A 27,164-nucleotide genomic window follows, 5' to 3' on the forward strand; every position below is an offset into this window, starting at 1 on the left:
AAAATAACTGTCCAAACCTTATAAAACATATTGCTAATAACCAAACACACACTCATATTTCAAATACTGTTTTGGTACCTACATTCAAACTGCTATATTTAATCAAGTTGTGCCAACCACCTCTGTATCTATAGCCTGCAGATTTCAAACACTTTATGAAGCAGTATGATACCAAAACAACTGGGGTGACAAAGTGATATTTGCTTAGACAGTCCTAGATTCCAGCAAAGGAAGCTTCTGTGGATCGAATTTGAGACTTGCCTAGTGAAAATCCTTTAGACTGCTTCATTTCTTCCTCTCTCTCTCTCTTTTTTTTTTTTTTATAGTTTACTTACTTTGAGAGACAGAGTGCGCACGTGCACACATGCATGCAAGTGGGGGAGGGACATAGAGAGAGAGCAGAGAGAGAATCCTAAGCAGGCTCTTCACTGTCAGCACAGAGCCCCCACATGGGGCTTGATCTCATGAATGGTGAGATCATGACCTGAGCCAAAATCAAGAGTCAGAGGCTCAGGGGAGGCCCAGGCGGCAGAGCCTCCGGGACAGCGAACAATAATCCAGTGAAGAAATAGGCAGAAGACATGAATAGCTACTTCTCTAAAGAAGACATCCAGATGGCCAACAGGCACATGAAAAGATGCTCAACATCACTCCTCATCAGGGAAATACAAATCAAAACCACACTCAGATATCACCTCACGCCAGTCAGAGTGGCTAAAATGAAGAAATCAGGAGACTATAGATGCTGGCGAGGATGTGGAGAAACGGGAACCCTCTTGCACTGTTGGTGGGAATGCAAACTGTTGTAGCTGCTCTGGAAAACAGTGTGGAGGTTCCTCAAAAAATTAAAAATGACCCAGCAATAGCACTGCTGGGAATTTACCCAAGGGATACAGGAGTGCTGATGCATAGGGGCACTTGTACCCCAATGTTTATTGCAGCACTTTCAACAATAGCCAAATTATGGAAAGAGCCTAAAAGTCCATCAACTGATGAATGCATAAAGAAGTTGTGGTTTATATATACAATGGAATACTACCTGGCAATGAGAAGGAATGAAGTATGGCCTTTTGTAGCAACGTGGATGGAACTGGAGGGTATTATGCTAAGTGAAATAAGTCATACAAAGAAAGACAGATACCATATGTTTTCACTCTTATGTGGATCCTGAGAAACTTGACAGAAGACCATGGGAGAGGGGAAGGGGAAAAAAAAGTTAGAGAGGGAGGGAGGCAAACCATAAGAGACTCTTAGACACTGAGAATAAACTGAGGGTTTATGGGGTGTGGGAGGGAGGGGAAAGTGGGTGATGGGCATAGAGGAGGGCACCTATTGGGATGAGCACTGGGTGTTGTATGGAAACCAATTTGACAATAAATTTCATATTAAAAAAAAAGGGTCAGAGACTCAACCAACTGAGCCACCCAGGCACCCTTAGACTATTTCACTTCTGACTTGATCATAGGAGCTCCTTGGAGAAGGTGGGACTTCACAGAGCAAAGCAAGGACAGAGATCCACGTATGGATGTGACCAGGAGCCTTGGAGTCCCATGCAGATAAAGTATGTGTAGATTTCTAAGCTGTTGAGGTTGGAAATTGTGCCATAAATTTTAACTTCTATAAAATAGTTTGCACAGTTTTAAATTGCGTTAATCTCAATAATAAAGATCTGATTTTAAAACATATTCCTGTGAAAAGATCCCCACTCTGCCTTCCTGGTAAGAATCTTTTAAGTTAAGATTCTGTCTCTTATAGAAACATATCGACAAACCTATTGTTAATAAAGATGCAACAATTCACTGATTAAAGGATAAAGTTGTTACCACTGCTTACTCCAATCTTTTGAGCAGTGAGTTACTTCAACTTCAATTCTGGTACTCTTTAACACAAAAATGAAATAAAAACTAAAGGGATGTTAAGTATTTTTTAAAGAGGAATTCACCACAGTAAACCTCATGTGTTACTATTCTAGCATATTATGGCTACTAAATAAATCTTAAATCAACGGAATGCTAAGGATTTGGACATCACTTAGAAACACAGTTTACAGACTTAACACTAAAGCCAAATACAATTTTAAATTGGAATTATTTTTACATATTGAAATGTTCATACAAATAGAGTGTCCTGCTTAAAGATAAATATTTTTTTTTCTTTTTTGACAGAAGGTCCTATATAAGAAGTTTAATTTATCATAAATTTTCAAGGAAACTTTATCCAGCTAAGAAACTTATATTTGTTAGCGGGAAGGCATCATTCTTTAGATTTCTACTATAGTCCATACATATGAGGTGTTTTTTTGCTTATTTTGTCAGAGGCATTTTAACTTGTAAAAAAAAATACATTATCCTATATCTAAAAAGTAAACACACATTCCAAGCATGTTGGGGCAAGCCACTAACCACTGATTTAAAACAAATCTTCCCATTTGATTTTCAGAGCAAAAATGAAAACTGTCTGTTTTGATTTAAATCTGTCCCAGAGCAGTTTCCATGAGTTAACACAGCTGAATTGTAAACCTAGGAACAAATAAACAAATGAATACTCAAGTGGCTTTGAACAACTGCACCAGTGCTTGGTCTCCAGTGGGTGCATCCTTCTCCTCAAGCCTGCATTCTAATTAAGAGGTTACAATGGGAAGAAACCTGGGACAATGGCATGGGGAGAGAATGCTAAAATCCTAATGAGAGGAAAAACCCAGGACAATCTGTTTAATAACCTCATAGCCATTGTTCACATCAGAGTGACAAACAGTATAATATGGCAGAGCTCTTGTGTCCTCTGGCTGTTCAGCACTGCCTCCATACTTCTTTACTGTGCCAGAACTACTTAGCTTCTTTTTACAGCCCTCACACACATCAAGTCGACAAGGGACGGAGAAAGCCTGCCATGGCAGCATAGGAAAAAGAAGAGAGTGAGGAGGAATTGGGTCAGACCGGTCAGGGGATGAACATACATCCTGATTGAATGTATAAGGGGTAAGATGCGTAAGTGATATAAAGCCAAGATATTTCAGTGTTTAGCAACAATCAATGTCCTGAATTCTCACCAACCACCCCCCTCCCCCCGGCAAAGCCATGCCCTGGCTACAATTATTACTTTTTTAATCTCCTAATTGAATTCAAAGGCTCATTACAATAGTAAGGGCATTTGAATCAATAGGAATATAATGAAAATACATTTTGCTGGAAAGGGACTTCGAGAGATTTTAGGATACATCTTTTGGTGGATGTGAAAGTTTTACTGAGGAATGTTAAAAGGTCCAAAGAGCAGAGTGCTTGGCACTGTCTTATGGAGAGATACATAATGCCAACTCAGCACTCATTCACCACATGGCTCCAAAAGACCAGTGATCAACAATCTACATGCCTTTAGGGTACAGGGGTAATACATAAATGCATATATTTGGCCAGGAATGTGTGAAAGGAATGGCAGGGATTTTTGCTTGTGTCCATGATATTCTAGCTCTTCCACAGAATATAAAAAGTAAATTTAAAAAACATAACACAAACAGAGAACAACCCTTCGAAGGCATCAAAGCATCCAGAAAAAAGGGAAACATTAGATAAGCCATGCCATACCCGCTTTTATTCTATTTCTAAAGATTAGTGTTCAAGTTGTTTAGGGTTAGGGAGTCTAATTCCAAGCATAATGCATAAAGGCTGAACTGAAACTTGCATCAGTTTCAGTGGGCTGGGCAGTTGAAAGTTGGGAGTTTAGGGTTACCAGGGTAGCCAGGATTTGGGGCCAAGATCCTGGATAAAAGGAACTGCAAAGAAGGAAGCCAAATGAACTACATGGAATTTCCCTTTGAGACATATGTAACTCCTAAACTGTACTGAGTGAAGCTAAAGATAAGAGATTAGGAAACTAAGTAGAAAGCCACTGCTAAGAGCTAAATCACCAAGCAAAGACTTAGCAGTCTAAGGATTCTGGAGAGACACAATCTGGTTTCAGGCCAACTATGGAGGACGAGCTGGGACATCCTCAGGGCTTCAGCTGAGACCTCCTGAAGGCCTATGCCCTAGGAATGAAAGTAAACAGAAATTATACAGCCTTGAGTGGGTCAGAGTAATCTTTCCATATTCTATCTGCCAGAAGAAAATTAAATTTTTTGTAGAGGATAATAGTATCCAGATTCTTTGTAACTTTTCCCAGATAATGTTTGATATTCAATCAAAATTATCGGGGGGGCACCTGGGTGGCTCAGTCAGTTGAGCATCTGACTTTGGCTCAAGTCATGATCTTGCGGTTCGTGGGTTTGAGCTCCACGTCGGGCTCTGTGCTGACAGCTCGGAGCCTGGAGCCTGCTTTGGAGTCTGTGTCTCCCTCTCTCTCTGCCCCTCCCTGGCTTATACTCTGTCTCTCTCTCTGTCAAAAATAAATAAACATTAAAAAAATTTTTTTTAAATTATCAGGCATCCTAGGAAATAAGGTCACATGATGAAAAATAAAAAATAAAGACAGACAACAGAACCAGAGAAATAGAACATAAAGAAATTGGAGTTGTCAGATCGAAATTAAAGTAACCATGATTTACATGTTCATGAAAATAAATGAAAGCTGGTAAATTTACCAGAGAATTTGAATTAAAAACAAAAGAGAGAGAGAGAGGTGGGGGGGGGGGATCAAGAGGAAATTCTAGTACTGAAAAATACAATAATTAAGATTAGAAACTCAATGCTTGGGTTTAACAGATTATAGCGAGGGAAGAGGAAATTTCAAATAGTAGAAAATACCCAGACTGAAGCATGAAATGCAAGAGGGATAAAAAAATAGAAAAAGTAAGAGACATATGAGATATAGTGAAGAAAGCCCTAATGCATATGTAATTGGAGTCTCAAAATGAGATAAAATATGGAGCAAGATATTTGAACATATATTTGCTCAAATTTTCCAGAAGTGCTGGATCTACTGAGCTATAAATTTAAGAAGTTCTGCAACGCCCCAATAGGATAATACAAAGAAAGTTATATTTAGATGCATGATAGTAAAAATGCTGAAAACTAGGAACAAAAATATAATTTTAAAAGCAGGTCCCTCCTCCCAAAGATTCATAACCTTCAAAGAAGCAACAGCTAACTTTTGAAGAGAAATCAAGAAAACCAGAAAAGAAAGTATCTTCAAGGTGCTGAAAGAAAATAATTACCAATCTCAAATGCTATAGCCAGAGAAAAAAAATTTTTTTAATTTTTTAAATGTTTATTTTTGAGAGAGAGACAGATTATGAGCGGGGAGGGGGAAAGAGAGAAGCAGACACAGAATCTGAAGCAGCCTCCAGGCTCTGAGCTGTCAGTACAGAACCTGATGCAGGGTTCAAACCCACTAATGGTGAGATCATGACATGAGCCGAAGTCGGACAATCAACCGAATGAACCACCCAGGCACCCCCAGAGAAAATATTCTTCAAAAATTAAAGCCAAATAAAGATATTTTCACATAAACAAGAATGGAAATAATTCATAGCCAGGAAGTCTGCACTTAAAAGACATGCTATAGGGGCTTTCTGGGTAAGGAAAAGGATAACAGACAAATGAATGGAAATGCAAGAAGAAATGAAGATCACCAGAAAAGATAAACAACTGTATATACATATACATATATATATATATATATATATATTGACTTTTATAAGCAATAATAATGATGTCTTTAAAATAGTCTTTAAAATGTAGGTAGAGTCATGATAAACATAGCATAAAAAGGACGGAGAGTCAGTAGAGTTACAGTGTTAATGCAGAATAATGAGAATACTTGAATAACTGAAAGACAGTAAGAAAAAAAAGATGAGATAATGGAAAATGGATTTGGTAACTTAGTATCAGTAATTACATTAAAAAAACCCAGACTACATACTTTTAATTAGACTACATTAGCTTAAAAAAAGACTATGATTGCCAGGCTAGATCAAACAAATAAAAAACAACTACAACCTGCTACAGAAGGCATATATTAAACCTAAGACCAGAGAAAGGCTAAAAGTAGAAGAGGGGTACCTGGGTGGCTCAGTCGGTTAAGTGTTCGGCTTCGGATCAGGTCATGATCTCACAGTGGCTCAAGTCATGATCTCATGGTCTGTAATCTTGAGCCCTGCATTGGGCTCTGTGCTGACAGCTCAGAGCTTGGAGCCTGCTTTGGATTCTGTTGCTTCTCTCTCTGCCCTGCCCCTGCTCCCTCTCTCTCTCTCTCTCTCAAAAATAAACATTAAAAAAATTTTTTTTAAAGTAGAAAATGGATTTACCAAGTACTAACCCAAACAAAGTTGATATAGTAGTTCTTCCAAGATCAGATAAAGTAGACCTAGTTAATTTGTGTTATTAATTTCTAGATTTATTGCACTCTAGTCAGAACACATAGTATATAATCCCTGTCCTTTGAAATATACTGAGAATTGCTTTATGATCCAGTATGTTTTTTATGTATATGTGTTTGATAATCTTGTTCAATTCTTCTTTCTTTACAGAGAGATCTATTAAAAGTCCAGCTATAATTATGGATCTTCTGTTTCTCCTTTTGGCTCTATCACACATTTTGCTTTATGTATTTTTGAACTACATTTTAAGCTGCATATACATTTAGGACTATTATATCTTCCAGTTGAATTGACCATTCTATATTATAAAATGTTCTTTATTTCTGGTAAATGTGCTTGCCTTCCACAGAGAAAATTATAAATTATTACTGGGAGAAATTTTCTTTGGATGGGGGATAAATTTTTAAAAAATAAACAAATACATATATTCATAGGTTGGAAAACTACCGAAAAGTTGTCAACCCTTTCCAATGTGTGTGTATGGTTGTGTGTCGTGTGTTTAAAAAAATGCAATCTCAATAAAAATTCTAGGGGTGTGTGAGTTAGCAAAGAAAAAGGCTGATGTTAAAATTTATATAGAAATGCAAAGGGCCAAGGAGAGCAAATAATATTTGAAAAAGAAGATCAAAATTGTTAACTTTACCTACACATATAATCACTTGATAATGACAAGGATATTTCTCTAACACATTAGAAAAAGAGTGTCTTGGGGCGCCTGGGTGGCTTGGTCGGTTAAGCGTCCGACTTCGGCTCAGGTCATGATCTCATGGTCCATGAGTTCAAGCCCCACGTCGGGTTCTGTGCTGAAAGCTCAGAGCCTGGAGCCTGTTTCAGATTTTGTGTCTCCCTCTCTCTCTGCTCCTCCCTTGTTCATGCTCTGTCTCTCTCTGTCTCAAAAATAAATAAACGTTAAAAAAAAAAAAGAGTGTCTTTACAATTAGTGATACAGGTCTACTGAATGTGCATATCTAAAAAATGACTGTTTCCTTATTTCATATCACACACACACACACACACACAAAAAAAAAACAATTCCGACAGATTGTGAATGCAACTGTGCAAAGTTAAACAATACAACTTCTAGAGGATAACATAGAACATGGGTCAGCACATCTAGCCTGCCACCTATTTTTGTAAATAAACTTTTATTTGAATACAGCCATACCCATTCATTTACATATGGTCTCTGACTGCTTTTGTGCTACAACAGAAATATTTACTATTTGGTCCTTTACAGAAATAATGTCAGTCCTGGACATGGAAGAATACAGCCATGTCCTTGCGAGAGATAAAATTTCTTAAATAAAAAAGTACAAATCAAAGAAAATTATTAAATTGTACTTCATTATTACTAAGAATTTTTGTTTACTGGAAGACATTATTAAGGAAGAGTGGGAAGTTTTTGTGATATACTCCCAACTGTGGTACACTGTACTATTTGTTCCCTGTTTCTATCTCTGTTTTCCCTGGTCTCCTTAATCCTCCCTTTTAGGGAGAGGGTACTTCCTTGCCCCAGTGACTTTGGGCTTGATCTTGTGACTTGTTTTGGTCAATGGTGTATAAACGAACATGTTTTTCCTGACTGAATAGTTGCTTTCAGGGGCATTAATAGCTTCTGCCAGCCCCACCTCTTGCTCTAACCTTCAATCATGAGAACAGGATATCTCACATAGTAGGTCCAATCACCACTCATTTTTTAGAATGAAAATACAGATGAAGGCAAGCCAAGCTAAGAAAAGTTGAGCCCAGCCTAACCTAGCACAGTCCAGAAGAACTGAAAAAATCTGCAATCAATAGGTAAAGTAAATATGAAATATATATTTGTTGTTCTAAGCCACTGAGATTTTGAGGATGTTTACTGACATAACCTCATGAAAGCTAATCCATGGACAAAGGATATGTATTCAGAAAAAAATCCTGCAAATCAGTGAGAAAAATAAATATCCAATTAAAAAGGTGCAAGGAGAGGGGCGCCTGGGTAACTCAACCAGTTGGACATCCAACTTCAACTCAGGTCATGATCTCACGGTTCATGGGTTCGAGCCCCACATTGGGCTCTGTGCTGACAGCTCAGAGCCTGAAGCCTGCTTCAGATTCTCTGTCTCCCTCTCTCTCTGCCCCTCCCCTGCTTGCACTGTCTCTCTCTCTCTCAAAAATAAATAAACATTAAAAAAATTAAAAATGTGCAAGGAGGATGACCAAAATGGCCAATAAGCATATAACAAGTTGCTCAAAATGCAACAAATTCAAATTAAAACTAAGAAGAGATCTCAGTACCTTTCTATTGGAATGGCTAAAATGAAAGAACAAAACACCCACAATATTAGGTGTTGACAATGATGTGGAACAAGTCTAACATATGATGCTGGCTGGAGAGTAGTTTGGCATAATCATTTTCAAAAATAACTTAGTAGTATCTACATGAATATATGCACAACCCTACAATCCAACAAATATACTCCTTGATATATACCCAATAGAAATGAGTATAGATGTTTAACAAAAAACATTTATAAGAATATTAATGGTAGCATTATTTGTAATAACCCCAAACTGGAAACAACCCAAATACCCAATCAACAGGAGAATGGATGCTGTGGTATGTTTATTCAAGGAAATAGTACATGGCAATAAAAAAAAAAAAAGAAGAAGAAGAAGAAGAAGAAACCACTGTCAAGCACAGCACATCAACATAGATGGATCTCAGAAATGTAATTCTCAGCAAGACAAGTCAGACGCAAATGAGTATATCCTGTATTTCACATTCTATAATTTGCAACAATAGGCAAATTGAGTTTTGGGGATGGAAGTCAGATTAGTTCTTACCTTTGGAGGCAGTAAGCCCTGGGAGGGAACGTAAAAGAGTTTTCTAGGGTGCTTGTAATATTCTAGATCTTAATCTAGATGATGGTTAGTTACATGGATGTGTTTACCTTGTAAAAATTCCATAAGCTGTACACTTAACATTTGTGCACTTTACTGTATGTTATACTTTGATAACATGTTTACTAAAAAGGAACAGTACAGCCTATTAACTGAAAGTTAATGCTCACATTATGCTCACAAAATGTTCACACACACACTCTCTCTCTCTCTCTCTCTCTCACACACACACACACACACACACACAAACACTTGAAGGAATTCAATGAAGCAAAACAAAACAAACATATTTTGAGGGATAAAGTCAGCTTACATGTCTTCTGCTTAAGGAAATTTATTTCATTCTGTACCAACTAAAACTTGATGATTTTTTTCTTCATGTAAAAACTGTATTAGGCATAAAAGTAAGATAATATATAAATAATTTATAATGCCTTCTATTTTACTTTCAAATCTTACAGTCTAAGAAAAATATTCCATAGTAATAGGTCCCTGGTGATACAACAATTGAGTGTGAACAATTATTCTTGAACTGTGTTTCTATTAAATGCAGAGTTAGAAGATAAAATCCACTCTTAAATATAGAGGGCTAGAAGATTGTCGAGGGCAGGTATCTAATGGCATACACTGCTCTATACCACATTCCTAGAAAATTTGCCTTGTTTGTGGTAATAGTCAATAAATACTTACTGAATTAACATAAAATTAGATAATTTCTGTATTCAACATTAATAATCTAAATAATATAGTTTCACCGTGTCTTTATATCCCTTGCTCAAGGCTCCGGTTCAAGATGGCTACATAAAAGGATTCTAATCTCATCTCCTCCCACAAATGCACTGAACTACAGGTACATATGGAACAATTTCATCTGAAAAAAAAAAAAAAAAAAACCCTGAAAACTGGCATCAGGACCAATGAGCGAAGGCACACACTGAAGCAATTAGGCGAGGTTGGGACACAGTTTCACCATGAACCCCCACCCCCACCCCGTGCAGCGACCCACAGTTGAGAGGGAACCCAAAACCTGAGCTTCTCTTGGAGGAGCAAGGGAGTTGAACCTCAAGAAGTCGCCACAACTTTAAGACCTGCACCTGAGAGGCAAGCCCCCAAAACATGTAGTTTGGAAAACCAACGCGGCTCGCTTCCACGAGACCCACAGGCTCTCAGCGTCTGAAAAAGAGCTCTCACTCTCGGACTTACCCGCCTCAGGGCCCAGCACGAAGGGACTCGGGGCTTTGCGTGGGAAAGGCTCACTTTTCTGCTTGTCCTGGAGCCTCGGCCTCAGGGGCAGGCTTCTGAATCCAAACGCCTTTGCGGGCCTGCCAGTTGTCTTCAATGATGGAGACTGGCGGGCGCCGTCTTCACGCTCTCCCTCTGCCTGGCTCCTAGGGGCCAGTAGGCCCTGAGGGGAAGCTTCTGCACGCCCAAGGGATGCCCGTGATCTGCCGGCTCTGGTGGCCAGGGGCGCTTGTGTTCCTGGGACCCACGGAACTGTAACATTTGGAGAAACCGTTCTCGGCAGGCTGCCACCTCCAGGGCGCGCACGGACAACCAAATGACGCGGCCCAGTGTTTCTGTGGAAAAGCCGTATTTGCTTGTCCTGGAGCCTGGGCCTGAAGGCAGGCATCCGATTCGATACACCTCTGGGGGCCGGCCAGGGCGCTCTCCTGGAAGCACACTGGCAGGCGCCATCTTGACACGCTCCCTCTGTCGCGCTTGGGCGGATAGGTGCCGCCATCACGCTCTCCGTCTGTCAGGCTCCTGAGCGCGGGTATGTCCCGAAGGGGAGCTTTTATACGTGTCACAAGCCCAGTCTTGGTGCGTGCTGCCAAGCGGATGGCCTCGTCATCTGGCGCTGGTGGCCTGGGGGGCTTGCGTTTCTGGGTTCCACAGGACTAACATCCGTAGGAATAGTTTGTGGCAGGCTGCCACCCCCAGACCACTGCTCAAGCGGCCCACTGACATCCCTCCCTCCCGTCTTCCTGTGAAGAAGGTCTATTTGCTTGCCTTGAGCTTGAGCCTGAGGGGCGGACTTCAGGCCTTCTGATGGAGGAGCTCTCCTGCTCTTGTGTGCTCAGGCAATGTGGACAGGTGTTTACGGTCTTGGCACCCTCCTCACTAGAGCTCTCTAGTATCTCACACACAGGCACTTACTCATTTGTCTGGAGCCCTGGTATTTGTGACTGCTGCCCAAGGGATACCTGTAAATCACCTGGCGCTGGTGGCCATGGGAGTTTTTGCTTGCCCATAGGACTGTATATTTTTACACTCTTTAAAAGCTGCTGAGGGTCTAGCTTCCAATCAGCCTAAATCTAGGTACTGACTGAGATTCTCCCCTTGGCACACTCTCAACTCCTGGGAGTCATTAAAAATAAAATAGGTTACCTGGACAATCACACAATTTTGAGAGATAACCAAGAACCAAGGCAGGATTGAATGAAAAGGTTCATCTCTTACAGGAGGCCCCTCCTTCAAGACTAGGAGAGACAGTTGTTTTATCAAACCCATAGAAAGGAACACAGAGTTAAGCAAATGAAGAAATAGAGGAATAAGTTCTAAACAAAATAAACTAAAACCTTAGAAGAAGGCCCTCACGAAACACAGATAAGTAATTTACCTGATAAAGAGTTCAAAGCAATGGTCATAACAATGATCACTGAACTCAGCAGAAGAATGGATGAAGAGTGAGGACGTCAAAGAAGAGATCGAAAATATAAGAAGTACCAAAGAGCTGAAGAATACAATAAATGAATTGAAAAATATCCCATGCTCTTTAAGTTTCCAGTTACAAGAATGACTTACAAGGTCATTTGCTAGTGAAAAATTGTAATGTTTCTAAACATACTGCCATTTTTTTGGATCTCACATTTTCATTATTGTTTGGTGTCTGAAAAACTTAGCTTAAATCAATCCAACAATATTTTTCTAAGTACCAAAAGTAAGAGTAATTCTGAATAGGGACTGTATGAGACAGGTTTTGTTTTTGTTTTTGGTGTGTGTGTGTGTGTGTGTGTGTGTGTGTGTGAACACAACTATTTCATGAAACTAGTAGATATGAAACAGAGAGTCTGTAATAATATGGTATATGAGTACGTGCCAGTATGTCTGGTAAAGACAGTGAGTGCTGAAGTCAGGCCACAGAATAAAGTCAATGTTTTTGAATTCTTCATCACAGAAAAAGTTGACCTAGAGATGGGCCCTGTGGGTACATGCAACCTGATGTTTATAGCAGCATTACCAACAATAGCCAAACTATGAAAAGAGCCCAAATGTCCATTGACTGAAGAATAGATAAAGATGTAGTACATATATACAATGGAATATTCCTCGTTCACCAAAAAGAATGAAATCTTGCCATTTGCAATGATGTGCATGGAGCTAGAATGTATTATGCCAAGTGAAATAAGTCCGTTAGAGAAAGGCAAATACCATATTATTTCGCTCATATGTGGAATTTAAGACAAAAAACAGATGAACTTGGGAAAAAAGAGAGAGAGAGAGAGAAACCATAGGAGATTCTTAATGATAGAGAACAAACTGAAGGTTGATGGAGGGAGGTGGGTGGGGAGATGGGCTAGATGAGTGATGGTTATTAAGGAGGGCACTTGTTATGATGAGCACTGGGTGTTGTATGTAAGTGGTGAGCCACTGAATTCTACTCCTGAAATCAATATTGCACTGTATGTTAACTACCTAGAATTTAAACAAATTAAAAAAAAAAATGAGACGGGTCTTGAATAAATAGTAAAATCTGGACATTCATAGAAAAGGAGCAAAAATGCTGATTTTATTAAGCAATGTCAGACAGCATGTGGAAAAAGTACAAAATGGGAAAGCCTACCGAGATGAGTTTGCTGGTATTAGAAGCATAGTGAAGATTAGAGGGAAAGTGGAACAAGCAAAATGGCACTAGCAAAACATGCTCCAGCTCCGTGCTTTTCTAGTACAGAGGGCTCATGCACCATCTCATTAAAATTTGGATTGTGATTTAGCAGGCTTGGTGTGGGCCTGAGATACTGCATTTCCAGCAAGCTCCTGGGTGACATCAGTGTTGCTGGTTTGCAGGTTCACTTTGAGTAGCAAGGGTCTAGAATGCATAAAAAAGATTTCAAATTTGATATGATGGACAACAAAGTTTGGAAGACCAGAGAGGGGAAAATGCAGGCAGATTATGAAACTAACGAAAACAACAACAACCATAATCACCACTTATCAAATTTTTACATAAATCATCTCCAATTCATTTACTAGTCAGTTAACAGAAGCAACCACAAAGGAGTCAAGAATATCAATGTAAAAAACAGGGTTGAAGAGAGAGAGACAAGGACTTTATTAAGGCAAGATAAGTCAGAGAGGACCAAGAAAGTAATGAAGACGCAACACACAGTGGCATGCTCTGGGGTTTGCTTTGGAATACCGTATCAATATTAAAGTGTGGATGGCATGAGGTTGCCTTGATGGTCTGGAGCGGCTTTCAAGCAATCAAACAGACCTCCACCTGAGTTTGCAATGTCTTCCTTTATATACATTTTTTTAAAAAACCAAAAACATGTTGGATTCATAAAGAAAAGTGCTGAGGTTATGTTCTTCTCTTTTGGTTGTTTGCCTGTCTTAGCCTCCCTTCCCTAGTAACTCGTTTGCTGCTGGTTTGTAATTACCTGGTATAGCAGTCTGAGTTCACATAGGGACCAGAGACTATAAAGAATATCGTGGGATGTACATTTGTTACCTGCAGACTGAGCACTGGAATTTCAGGCTCTTGCTTTAAAAGGCAGAATACTTTGGAGTTTGTAGATAGTATAAGAAATGTGTAGAAATTTGAATCATAAAAATGAGGAAAAACCTCTCCTAGGTCTGGTTTTGATGAGTAACTTAGCAGCTCCTTAGAAGGTTAAGAGGGTGGAGCTGGCCACCCTACTCTTTATGAAGTCAAGGGAAATGCCGGTAGTAGAGCCATCTCAGGACAGATGGATGACCTCGCTGTCAACGCTATTCAGGGGTCAGTATCCTTGGGGAAGAGGCCCTAAGGCCAGATGCCTGTAGAATATGCTCTCTGCCTCTGCTTAGCTTCCTATTGCCAAAGTATGAATTTTCAATATGTGTTTATACAGCTGCTCAAATCAAGCTTCTAGAAAATAGACACTCTAGGTAGGAAAACTCGCCTTTCAAAATTAGGAAAATATTCAGAAGTTAGCCACAGCATGTATGTTCTGCTTATCTTTAAACACTGTCCATGTCAGATGCCTGAAACTTTCAGATAAAGAGGTATGCAGGACAATGAGAAACGTATTTATCTTTTTATTTGTGTTTAAACAATTAGAAATAATTTTTACCCATTTTTATCACAAAGTTATATTATCACCTTAGAAACTATAAAATACCAATAAGTAGAAGAGGAAGTTACCACCCATAGTACCACAACTTAGTTGACGGTTTGGTGTGTGTTTTTTCCAATCTCTCTTCTGTGCATATTTTATTTGTTGTTTGACATAGTCCATATTAATTGGAATCCTGCTTTTGAAAGTTAACATTATACCAATTCTTCACGTAACAGAAGAAGCCTTCTAGGGGCTTTTCTGATGTTGAAATTATCAAGCAGTTCATCCTTGGAAGGTTAAGAGGATTAAAATAAATGGATAGTTCTATTAAGTAGAATGCACATCTAGAAAACAGCTTTTTCTTTATTGTTAAGAGTGTGTAAATGTAGTTTAAAAACTTTATAGCATTAATCTCTACTACTAGAAGACCTTTAAAAAGGGGTTGTATTGTGAGGAGGTAAGATTTTTTTTTTCTTACCAATTTTTTTTCTTACAAATTCTGAATATCAGAATTTGTTTAGGAATCCAGCTACAAAATTCCAGTTAATAAAGTTAAGTCCAGGGTTTGGTGCAGATAAAAGGACCTGGGGTGATTTCTTTTTCCTCACTGACTGCCACCATGACCTTAAATTTTCTTTTTTAATTTGAACTATGCCTTATTAAAGTGAACTTTACATAAAATAAAATGCACTCACTTTATACATACAGCTTGATGAATTTTGACAAATTTCTACACTCACATAACCACTACCACAATCAAGATTTAGAACAGAACCATCCCTCCAAAAAGATCTCTTGTGCTGCTTTCCAGCCCTTCTCTTCCCACCCCCAGCCCTAGGCACCCCCCAGTCTATTTGCTAATCTGTAGATTAGATTTGCCTGTTCCAGAATTTTATATCAATGGAATCATATAGTAAATGTTCCATTGCATTTCATTTCTTTTGCTCAGTAAAATATTTTCGAGATCCATTTGTGTTGCTGTATGTATCAATGTATTCTCTTCTATTTCTAAGTAGTGTTCCCTTGTTTATGGGTGTTTCACAGTTTGTTTATCCATTCACGGGTTTGGGGACATTTAGATTGTTTCCAGAAACATTCATGTATAGCTTTTTGTAAGAATGCAAGCTTCCGTTTCTCTTGGATTTCTCTTAGGAACAGAACTGCTGTGTCTTATGATAAGTATGTTTAGCTTTGTAGGAAACTGCCAAACTATTTTCCAAAGCAGCTGTATTGTTTTGCATTTCCAGCAACAATGTATCAGAGTTCCAGTTGTTCTGATTTTTCATCACCACTCAGTGCTGTCAGACACCTTAAGGGAGTGAAGTGACATCTCAATGTAGTTTTAACTTGCATTTCCCTAATGACTGATGATGTTGAGCACCTTCTCATCTTTTGTTTGACCATTTATATATTTTCATTGGGGAAATGTCTTTTCAAATATTTTGCTCATTTTTTAAAAAATAGGCTGTTTGCTCGCCAGAGTTTCTTAAAAATAGCTTTACTGAGGTATAATTCACCTAAATAACTGCCCATATTTAAGTGTATAAATTGGTAAGTTTTGAAATATGTATACAAATGAAACAATCACTACCGTCAAAATAGTGAAAATACCCATCACTCTATTACTTCATGCTTTCTTGCTTCAACTCCATGACCCCACCTCTGCCCCTTAACCACTGGCATCCCCAACCAACCACTGATATGCTTTCTAAATTTCAAGAACTTTTCTTTTTGTTATTTTCGTGGTTGCTTTTGTTTATAATATGTATCTTTAATCACAGCCTACCTTCAAGTGGTATCCTACTACATAGTAGATGAGCTTTTTGATAGTGTACTTCTATTTCTTCTCTCCCTCGACATTATGCTATAACCACAAGTTTTACCTGTATGATGGGTTATAAACTCCACAATATAACGTTATGATTTTTGTTTAAAAATCAATTATATTTTATTTATACCCCTTTGAATTTTTAGTGGGTTTTAAATATTCATCTTTAATTAGTAACTGTCTACCTTCAAATATTCTATTACTTCCTGTGTAGTAAAAGAAACTTACAACTGTATACTCCAAATGCTTCTCGCTCCTATCTTCTGTTCTAATTTTTCATCTCTCATATTTTTGATTTGATGCGTCTTATCATTTTTGGAAAATTCTTGGCCATTGTATGTTCAAATATGTCGTCTAACTTTTTCTTTCTTCTCTAGGATTCAATAATACAAACTTTAGACTGGTCATTCTTGGATACTCTTTCTGTTCTGTTTTGATTTCACTCCTTTTTGTTTGTGTGCTTTGATTTATGAAATTTCTATTGTCCTGTTTTATTTTTTTTTAATGTTTATTTATTTTGAGAGGGAGAGCGTGTGCATGGGTAGGGGAGGGGCAGAGAGTGAGGGAGAGGGAGAATCCCAAACAGATTCCACACTGCGAGGCCAGAGCCCAATGCGAGGCCCCATCTCACAAAACGTGAGATTATTGATATAAATAACTGCACACCTTTATGGGTATAATTGGTAAGTTTTGAAATATGTATACAAATGAAACTATCACTGCAAAATAGCGAACATATCCATCCCTCTAGTACTTCATGATTTTTTGCCTGAACTCCATGCCCTGAACTAAAATCCAGAGTTAGATGCTTAAATGACTGAGCCACCCAGGCACCCCTCTATTATCCTCTTTTCAAGTTTACTGATTCTTTCCTTAGTTGTGTTGAGTCTACTTATGATCCTGTCAAAGGTATTCATCTTGTTACCATGCTTTTTATTTCTAGTATTTCATATATTTTTCCATCTATTGGCTAAAATTCTCCTAATACATTTTGTCCATCTTTTAAACTAGACCTACTGACATATTAAGAGCACTTATTTTTAATTCCCTTTCTGATAGTTTTGATATCTGCTTCATCTTGGGTCTGGTTATGCTTATTCCTTAGTCTTTTAACAGGAGATTTTTTTCTTCTAAATGTTCACATTTATGTACAACAGTAAAGACTGAAGTAAACAGAAGTTATGTCCAGAAATGGGCAAGGTTTTTCTACTAGGTCATAAATGTTGGAGTGTGTATCCAAGTAGTCAGGAGTAAGCGTTTTGTATTTGTGTGTTGTTGCTATGATCACCCTCTGTGCACAACCCATTGCAAATCTTTCTAGAATTACCTTATGTATATGGTATGGCTGGGTTACTGGAGAGTTTTCATAACATCTCTTCTCCATCTTCTGCTCTTGTCCTTCTTTGTGCCTAAGAGGCAGTTTTGTCTCCATTTTCTTGGCTTTCTTACAATGGAAAACTGAGTGCTTCCAACTCAGTGTTTCTTGGCCTAGAGGTCAGAGCAAAAGTGATTCTGTGCATCCTAGCCCAGCTTTAGTTTTAGGCATGCCATCTGTGTTTGGATCTCAGTGGGGAGCTTTCTCAGTGACCCTGCTTCTTCTCCATATGGCAGCCAAATTTTGCCATGGTGGGTGTTATGTGTGAGAATTTCCAGCCTCTCCCCAGCAATCAGGGATCACTCATGGTCTGGGTTTTCTCTCCCTTCTCCAGGAATATAGGAATTTTTCTATGCATCTGTGCCCTAAAAGCAAGAGGTGTTTTTTTTTTTTCCTTTGTTCTTTTTTTTTTTTTTTTAAAGCAGTCTCCATTCCCAGTGCATGGCCCAACATGAATCTTGAATTCACGACCCTGAGATCAAGACCTGAGCTGAGATCAAGAGTCAGACAGATGCTTAACCAAATGAGCCACCCAGGTTCCCCTGGAAGCACCAGGCTTTCTGCCCTTTGCCCATTGGACTAAGAGTTTTATTCCACAGGGGAGAAGGCTCTGGTGGGGCTTTGGGATTTTTCCATAGCAGTGCCTATACTACTGAGGAAGGATTTCTCTGGTCTCTTGTCCTGCCCAGTCTTTTTCCTTGGTGAGCTGTGAATGTTGGTAGAAAAGAACCTGCAAGAGGAATCCCCTTGAGTCAGCAGTTCTTAGGGATTTTATGTGCTCTTGCTACTTTACAGTGAGCCCTTAAAATTTGTTAAAAATTTTAGATGAAATCTTACTTACATGGTGCTCAGCATCTCTTCCCCACATATTCTCTTAGAACTGAGCCAGAGATCACTTCCTTTCTCTTTGGAGGGGCCTGTCTCTTCTTATATTTCAGGTTACTTGGTTGCTTTGTGATGTTAGCTCTCTGCTGGATACAAGAAAAGTGATTATTTTTTGGCTTATATGGCTTTGTTATTATTGCTGGGTGTGAACGACACTTTCAAAACCCTCTTAATACACTCCCATAGATATATGACTTTAAAATATTAATAAAATATTTTGTGTTTGGGATACACTTGATATATTTTTCCTTTTCCTTTAGAAATAAAATATTTGATATGCATAGATAGTCCCTGGTTTTATCCTCTGAGCTGCTCTGAAGCTTCTTTTTGAAAAAAAAAAAAAAAAGGCTATGACATTCTAAAATATTTACTGTATGCATGATTTGGAAATGAGGAGACTTTTACTAGCCGGTATTCAACTAGCTATGGCAAGCTGGAAACATCTGGGAAATTACTAGAAGAGTAATTTATAGGCACAGAAACAATAGACTTTTGAGCCTACTAGTATTTTTTGCCTGCAAAAGTCTGAGCATTGTAATCCTGCTTTAAAATATAATACAAATTGTGTCTTTGTGAATGCAGTGGCAATGTTATACACACACACACACACACACACACACACATATATATCTTAAGCTACCCTTGAAAACAAAGATGTTTACCAATGACTTTAGTGAGGTAAATCCTATGTAAATAGTTCAAGAAATAAAATTACTATGATGAATGACTTACACTTAAGAAGTAGCCATGGTAGATATGCTATATATTAACTTTTTAGTAAGTGGGATTGCTCTGAACAGTTTAAATTTGTTAGTCCTCTGATGGTGATGTGCTTGGAAAACGATTTTCTCTAATATTAGCAATTTATTCTGTTACATTATATAAGAAGTATTTTTATTATTTTTAACTACAGTAGGCCAACAGGATATTGTATAAATTATTTAATAAGATTATCTGGCAGATCTTTAGCATAATATGACCAATGTACATTTATCCTCCCTTTGCAGAAAAATAATGGGTTGATTAGTTTTGACAGTTTGACTTCTCATGTGAAGTTTTGAAGATGAAGCATTACATACATTATTTTAATCCTTTTCTAGAAGTTTATCATTGATGTAGAATAATACAATATGATGCAAATCACAGGGGAAATAAGATATGAGTTAATATAAATACATGTGTGATGGAAATATTAACTTCCAGGAATTGAAAGTGTATTCTTATTGGCATGAGAACACTTCATTTTTCCATTTTGTGGCTTTTAAACCATGAGGAACTCATAGTAAGGGAATTACCAATTTAAAAATTGGTTTGTAAAAAATAAAAAATAAAAATTGGTTTGTAGATTTTATTAATCTTGCTCTTTTTGAGGCTGCCATTAATTATTGTTAAATATTTGAATAAATTGTATTTATCATAAATTAGACTCAAGGCCTAATTATGCATTCCCATGAAGGGTGCAATTAAAAATGTGAAAGGAAACAAAAACAACAGCTTAATAAAATCAGCAGAACTAATTTGCATTTCTGAGTGGATAAATAGACATTAGAAAAGGGAAAATTTTCTTTGTGATCAGATCAAAGTGAAAAAAATCAAAATTCCCTTTACAAGTGCAAAAAATATAATTTTCACTTAGGGCATTTCTGCAGAATTCAGAGTCTATATATCAGAAATGTGTCTATAGCCACAATTCTTCTCTGGGAGTGGGACTGTGATATGATTCAATGGGCAAAATATTTATAGAATAACAAAAATGAAGTTGTCTCCTGTGTATCAAATGTCAGCAGTATCCCCTATCCCCTAATCATTGTGATAACCAAAAACAAGCAAACAAACAAAAAAACCATTCCACAAATTTGCAACGTACCCCTTGGAAGCAATACTGCTCGCTGAGATCCACAGGCTTACCGTCACGAGGCCAAAGAACTGGCAATGGCCAATATCTTCACATTTTTTAACTTGAAAAATAGATATACTAGTAGTGACTGACTTAGCAGAACTTGGAAAGCTGACCTGAAGCTGGCAGGCAGGAAAACTGATAAATCATTATATAAACAATAAATATAAAGACACAAGAATTTGTGACCATATGTCAATGTAGGGCTGAAAGCAAGATGATACACACATCTGTTTTAAGACTGGAGGCGCTGACTGAAAAACATAAGTGAGTATCTCCACCTGAACAAGACATCTCATTTCTAACTCTTGATTCCATTTGGTTTCCAAAATCCTAGCAGCCGGTACTGTACCCTCTGGTCAATGACTTACAGGATTCTTCTTAGGGACTCTCAATAGCCTACAAAGAGCTAAAGCTAATGAGGTTTACCTGATAAAGCAAATCAGTCAGATGATGATTCAGTAAAACTCTGCTTCAGTCTTACAAGCAAACCCTATTCTGAAGCTCAGATCTTCAAATCAATTTATATAGCCCCATGCTTCGGGATGAGTGTGAAATCAAGCACCACGAGACATTTGAGGAAAGCCTTCCATGCCAAAGCTGGAGACTCAAATAAACAAACTAAAAAAGCAACCTGGGGGGGGGGAAGAGAACTAAACTGGGGTAAGAAGACTCTAAAGAATGATCACTTGTATCCCTTACAAAATAAAATACTTCATTCCTCAAGTACATAACAGGTTGCTATAGAAAGGAAGACCAGAGACAAAAAGAGTTAATGAAAAGTAATAAAGTAAGAAGATAAGTTAAAAAGTTAGAAGGGTTTTTTAGGAAGAGGGAAGATGGCGGCATTAGGAGGATGCTGGGCTCACCGCTTCCTGCTGACCACTTAGATTCCACCCACATCTGCCTAAATAACCCAGAAAACCACCACAAGACTAACAGAATGGACTCTCCAGAGCCAAGCGTAGACAAGAGGCCCACGGAAGAGGGTAGGAAGGGCGGAGAGGCGGTGCGCGCTACACGGACTGGCGGGAGAGAGCCAGGGTGTTGGAAGGGCAGCCTGCCCGGCAAGGCAGAGCCCCCGAGTCTGGCTTGCAAAGTGGAGGGGCCGGTTGGAGTGAGTTCTGACAGCCAGCGGGACTTAACATCTGGAATATTATAAGTCAACAGCTCTGCTCGGAGAGCAGGGGGGCTAGAGGACAATGGAAGGGAGAGGTGTTGAGCCCCGGAGGACAGAGCTCAGCTCAGCGGGGGACAAAGGCACTGGGAAGCGCCATCTCCCTCGCTCATCCCCCAGCCAAAATCCCAAAGGGACCCATTTCCCTTCACAGAACTTGCTTGCACAACACAAAGCTGTGCTTCTGTGGATCCATCCCTGTGACGGGTCTGCAGCCCCCCTGGTGCCAGTGCCGCAGGGCCCCTCCTGAAGCAGACCACCAAAGGCAAAGCGAACTGAGTCTGCCCCTCCCGCCCCTGTGCACCTTGCAGATCCACCCCGGCAAATATGCCAGATCTCATTGAAGCGGCACCACAAGCCTGGCAGTGTGCAAGTAGCCCAGACAGGGGCCACACCACTCCACAGTGAGTCCTGCCCCTGGGAGAGAGGAAGATAAGACACACACCAGTCTGACTGTGGCCCCAGCGGTGGGCTGGGGGCAGACATCCGGTCTGACTGCGGCCGTGCCCACCAACGCAAGTTACTCCAGACAGCACAAAGGAAGAGCCCTGCAGTTCTGCGCCACTCCAGGGACTATCCAAAATGACAAAACGGAAGAATTCTCCTCAAAAGAAACTCCAAGAAGTAGTGACAGCTAATAAATTGATCAAAAACGATTTAAGCAATATAAAAGAAAATGAATTTAAAATAATAGTCATAAAATTAATCGCTGGGCTTGAAAAAAGTATACAGAACAGAGAATCTATTGCTACAGTGATCAAGGGACTAAGAAACAGAGAAGGAGCTAAAAAATGCTGTAAATGAGCTGCAAAATAAAATGGAGGCGATCAAAGCTCAGATTGATGAGGCAGAGGAGAGAATAGGTGAATTAGAAGATAAAATTATGGAAAAAGGAAGCTGAGAAAAAGAGAGATAAAAAAAATCCAGGAGTATGAGGGGAGAATTAGAGAACTAAGTGACACAATTAAATGTAATAATATATGCATAATTGGGATTCCAGAGGAGGAAGAGAGAGAGAAAGGTGCTGAAGTTGTACTTGAAGAAATCATAGCTGAGAACTTCCCTGATCTGGGGAAGGAAAAAGGCATTGAAATCCAAGAGGCACAGAGAACTTCCTTCAGACGTAACTTGAATCAATCTGCACGACATATCATAGTGAAGCAAAGTACAAGGATAAAGAGAAAATTCTGAAAGCAGCTAGGGATAAACATGATATAACATATAAAGGGAGACCGATAAGACTGGTGACAGATCTCTCTACTGAAACTTGGCAGGCCAGAAAGGAATGGCAGGAAATCTTCAATGTGATGAACAGAAAAAAATATGCAGCCGAGAATCCTTTATCCAGCAAGTCTGTCATTTAGAATAGAAGGAGAGATAAAGGTCTTCCCAAACAAACAAAAACTGAAGGAATTCATCACCACTAAACCAGCCCTACAAGAGATCCTAAGGGGGATCCTGTGAGACAAAGTACCAGAGACATCACTACAAGCATGAAACCTACAGACATCACAATGACTCTAAACCCATATCTTTCTATAATAACACTGAATGTAAATGAATTAAATGCTCCAACAAAAAGACATAGGGTATCAGAATGGGTAAAAAACCAAGACCCATCTATTTGCTGTCTACAAGAGACTCATTTTAGACCTGAGGACACCTTCAGATTGAAAGTGAGGGGATGGAGAGCTATCTATCATGCTACTGGAAGTCAAAAGAAAGCTGGAGTAGCCATACCTGTATCAGACAAACTAGACTTTAAATTAAAGGCTGTAACAAGAGATGAAGAAGAGCATTATATAATAATTACAGGGTCTATCCATCAGGAAGAGCTAACAATTATAAATGTCTATGCGCCCAATACGGGAGCCCCCAAATATATAAAACAATCACAAACATAAGCAACCTTATTGATAAGAATGTGGTCATTGCAGGGGACTTCAATACTCCACTTACAACATTGGATAGATCATCTAGACACAGGATCAATAAAGAAACAAGGGCCCTGAATGATACATTGGATCAGATGGACTTGACAGATATATTTAGAACTCTGCATCCCAAAGCAACAGAATATACTTTCTTCTCGAGTGCACATGGAACCTTCTCCAAGATAGATCACCTACTGGGTCACAAAACAGCCCTTCATAAGTGTCCAAGAATTGAGATCATACCATGCATACTTTCGGACCACAATGGTACGAAGCTTGAAATCAACCACAGGAAAAAGTCTGGAAAACCTCCAAAAGCATGGAGTTTAAATAACACCCTACTAAAGAATGAATGGGTCAACCAGGCAATTAGAGAAGAAATTTAAAAATATATGGAAACAAATGAAAATGAAAATACAACAATCCAAATGCTTTGGGATGCAGCGAAGGCAGTCCTGAGAGGAAAATACATTGCAATCCAGGCCTATCTCAAGAAACAAGAAAAATCCCAAATACAAAATCTAACAGCACCTAAAGGAAACAGAAGCAGAACAGCAAAGACACCCCAAACCCAGCAGAAGAAGAGAAATAATAAAGATCAGAGCAGAAATAAACAATATAGAATCTAAAAAAACTATAGAGCACATCAATGAAACCAAGAGCTGGTTTTTTGAAAAAATAAACAAAATTGATAAACCTCTAGCCAGGCTTCTCAAAAAGGAAAGGGAGATGACCCAAATAGATAAAATCATGAATGAAAATGGAATTATTACAACCAATCCCTCAGAAATATAAGCAATTATCAGGGAACACTATGCAAAATTATATGCCAACAAACTGGACAACCTGGAAGAAATGGACAAATTCCTAAACACCCACACACTTCCCAAACTCAAACAGGAAGAAATAGAAAGCTTGAAAAGACCCATAACCAGCAAAGAAATTGAATCACTTATCAAAAATCTCCCAACAAATAAGAGTTTCATCCAGGACCAGATGGCTTCCCAGGGGTATTCTACCAGACATTTAAAGCAAAGATAACACCTATCCTTCTCAAGCTATTCCAAAAAATAGAAAGGGAAGGAAAACTTCCAGACTCATTCTATGAAGCCAGCATTACTTTGATTCCCAAACCAGACAGAGACCCAGTAAAAAAAAAACTACAGGCCAATATCCCTGATGAATATGGATGCAAAAATTCTCAAGAAGATACTAGCAAATCGAAGTCAACAGCATATAAAAAGAATTATTCACCATGATCAAGTGGGATTCATTCCTGGGCTGCAGGGCTGGTTCAACATTCGCAAATCAATCAATATAATACATCACATTAATAAAAGAAAAGATAAGAACCATATGATCCTGTCAATCGATGCAGAAAAAGCATTTGACAAAATTCAGCATCCTTTCTTAATAAAAACCCTCGAGAAAGTCAGGATAGAAGGAACATACTTAAACATCATAAAAGCCATTTATGAAAAGCTCACAGCTAATATCATCCTCAATGGGGAAAAACTGAGCGCTTTCTCCCTGAGATCAGGAACATGACAGGGATGTCTACTCTTACCGCTGTTGTTTCACATAGTGTTGGAAGAGCTAGCATCAGCAATAAGACAACAAAAGGAAATCAAAGGCATCAAAATTGGCAAAGATGAAGTTAAGCTTTCACTTTTTGCAGATGACATGATATTATACATGGAAAATCCGATAGACTCCACCAAAAGTCTGCTAGAACTGATACATGAACTCAGCAAAGTCGCAGGATACAAAATCAATGTGCAGAAATCAGTTGCATTCTTATACACTAATAATGAAGCAACAGAAAGACAAATAAAGAAACTGATCCCATTCACAATTGCACCAAGAAGCATAAAATGCCTAGGAATAAACCTAACCAAAGATGTAAAAGATCTGTATATTGAAACCTATAGAAAGCTTATGAAGGAAATTGAAAAAGATATAAAGAAATGGAAAAACATTCCGTGCTCATGGATTGGAAGAATAAATATTGTCAAAATGTCAACACTACCCAGAGCTATCTACACATTCAATGCAATCCCAATCAAAATTGCACCAGCATTCTTCTGGAAGCTAGAACAAGCAATCCTAAAATTTGTATGGAACCACAAAAGGCCCCGAATAGCCAAAGTAATTTTGAAGAAGACCAAAGCAGGAGGCATCACAATCCCAGACTTTAGCCTCTACTACAAAGCTGTAATCATGAAGACAGAATGATATTGGCACAAAAACAGACACATAGACCAATGGAATAGAATAGAAACCCCAGAACTAGACCCAAAAAAGTATGGCCAACTAATCTTTGACAAAGCAGAAAAGAATATCCAATGGAAAAAAGACAGTCTCTTTAACAAATGGTGCTGGGAGAACTGGACAGCAATATGCAAAAGGATGAAACTAGACCACTTTCTTACACCATTCACAAAAACAAACTCAAAATGGATAAAGGACCTGAATATGAGACAGGAAACCATCAAAACCCTAGAGGAGAAAGCAGGAAAAAACCTCTCTGACCTCAGCTGCAGCAATTTCTTATTTGACACATCCCCAAAGGCAAGGGAATTAAAAGCAAAAATGAACTGTTGGGACCTCATGAAGATAAAAACCTTCTGCACAGCAAAGGAAACAATCAACAAAACTAAAAGGCAACCAACAGAATGGGAAAAGATATTTGAAAATGACATATCAGACAAAGGGCTAGTATCCAAAATCTATAAAGAGCTCACCAAACTCCACACCCGAAAAACAAATAATCCAGTGAAGAAATGGGCAGAAAACATGAATAGACATTTCTCTAAAGAAGACATCCAGATGGCCAACAGGCACATGAAAAGATGCTCAACGTCGGTCCTCATCAGGGAAATACAAATCAAAACCACACTCAGAATTCACCTTACGCCAGTCAGAGTGGCTAAAATGAACAAATTAGGAGACTATAGATGCTGGCGAGGATGTGGAGAAACCTCAAAAAATTAAAAATAGACCTACCCTATGACCCAGCAATAGCACTGATGGGTATTTACCCAAGGGATACAGGAGTGCTGATGCATAGGGGCACTTGTACCCTAATGTTTATAGCAGCACTTTCAACAATAGCCAAATTATGGAAAGAGTCTAAATGTCCATCAACTGACGAATGTTTAAAGAAATTGTGGTTTATATACACAATGGAATACTACGTGGCAATGAGAAAGAATGAAGTATGGCCTTTTGTAGCAAAGTGGATGGAACTGGAGAGTGTGATGCTAAGTGAAATAAGTCATACAGAGAAAGACAGATACCATATGTTTTCACTCTTATGTGGATCCTGAGAAACTTAACAGAAGTTCATGGGGAGGGGAAGAAAAAAAAAAAGAGGTTAGAGAGGGAGAGAGCCAAAGCATAAGAGACTCTTAAAAACTGAGAACAAACTGAGGGTTTATGGGGGGTGGGTGATGGGCATTGAGGAGGGTACCTTTTGGGATGAGCACTGGTGTTGTATGGAAACCAATTTGACAATAAATTTCATTAAAAAAAAGTTAGAAGATAAAGTG

The sequence above is a fragment of the Panthera uncia genome (genome assembly GCF_023721935.1).
Source record: "Panthera uncia isolate 11264 chromosome B3 unlocalized genomic scaffold, Puncia_PCG_1.0 HiC_scaffold_1, whole genome shotgun sequence".
In the NCBI taxonomy this organism is placed as follows: domain Eukaryota; kingdom Metazoa; phylum Chordata; class Mammalia; order Carnivora; family Felidae; genus Panthera; species Panthera uncia.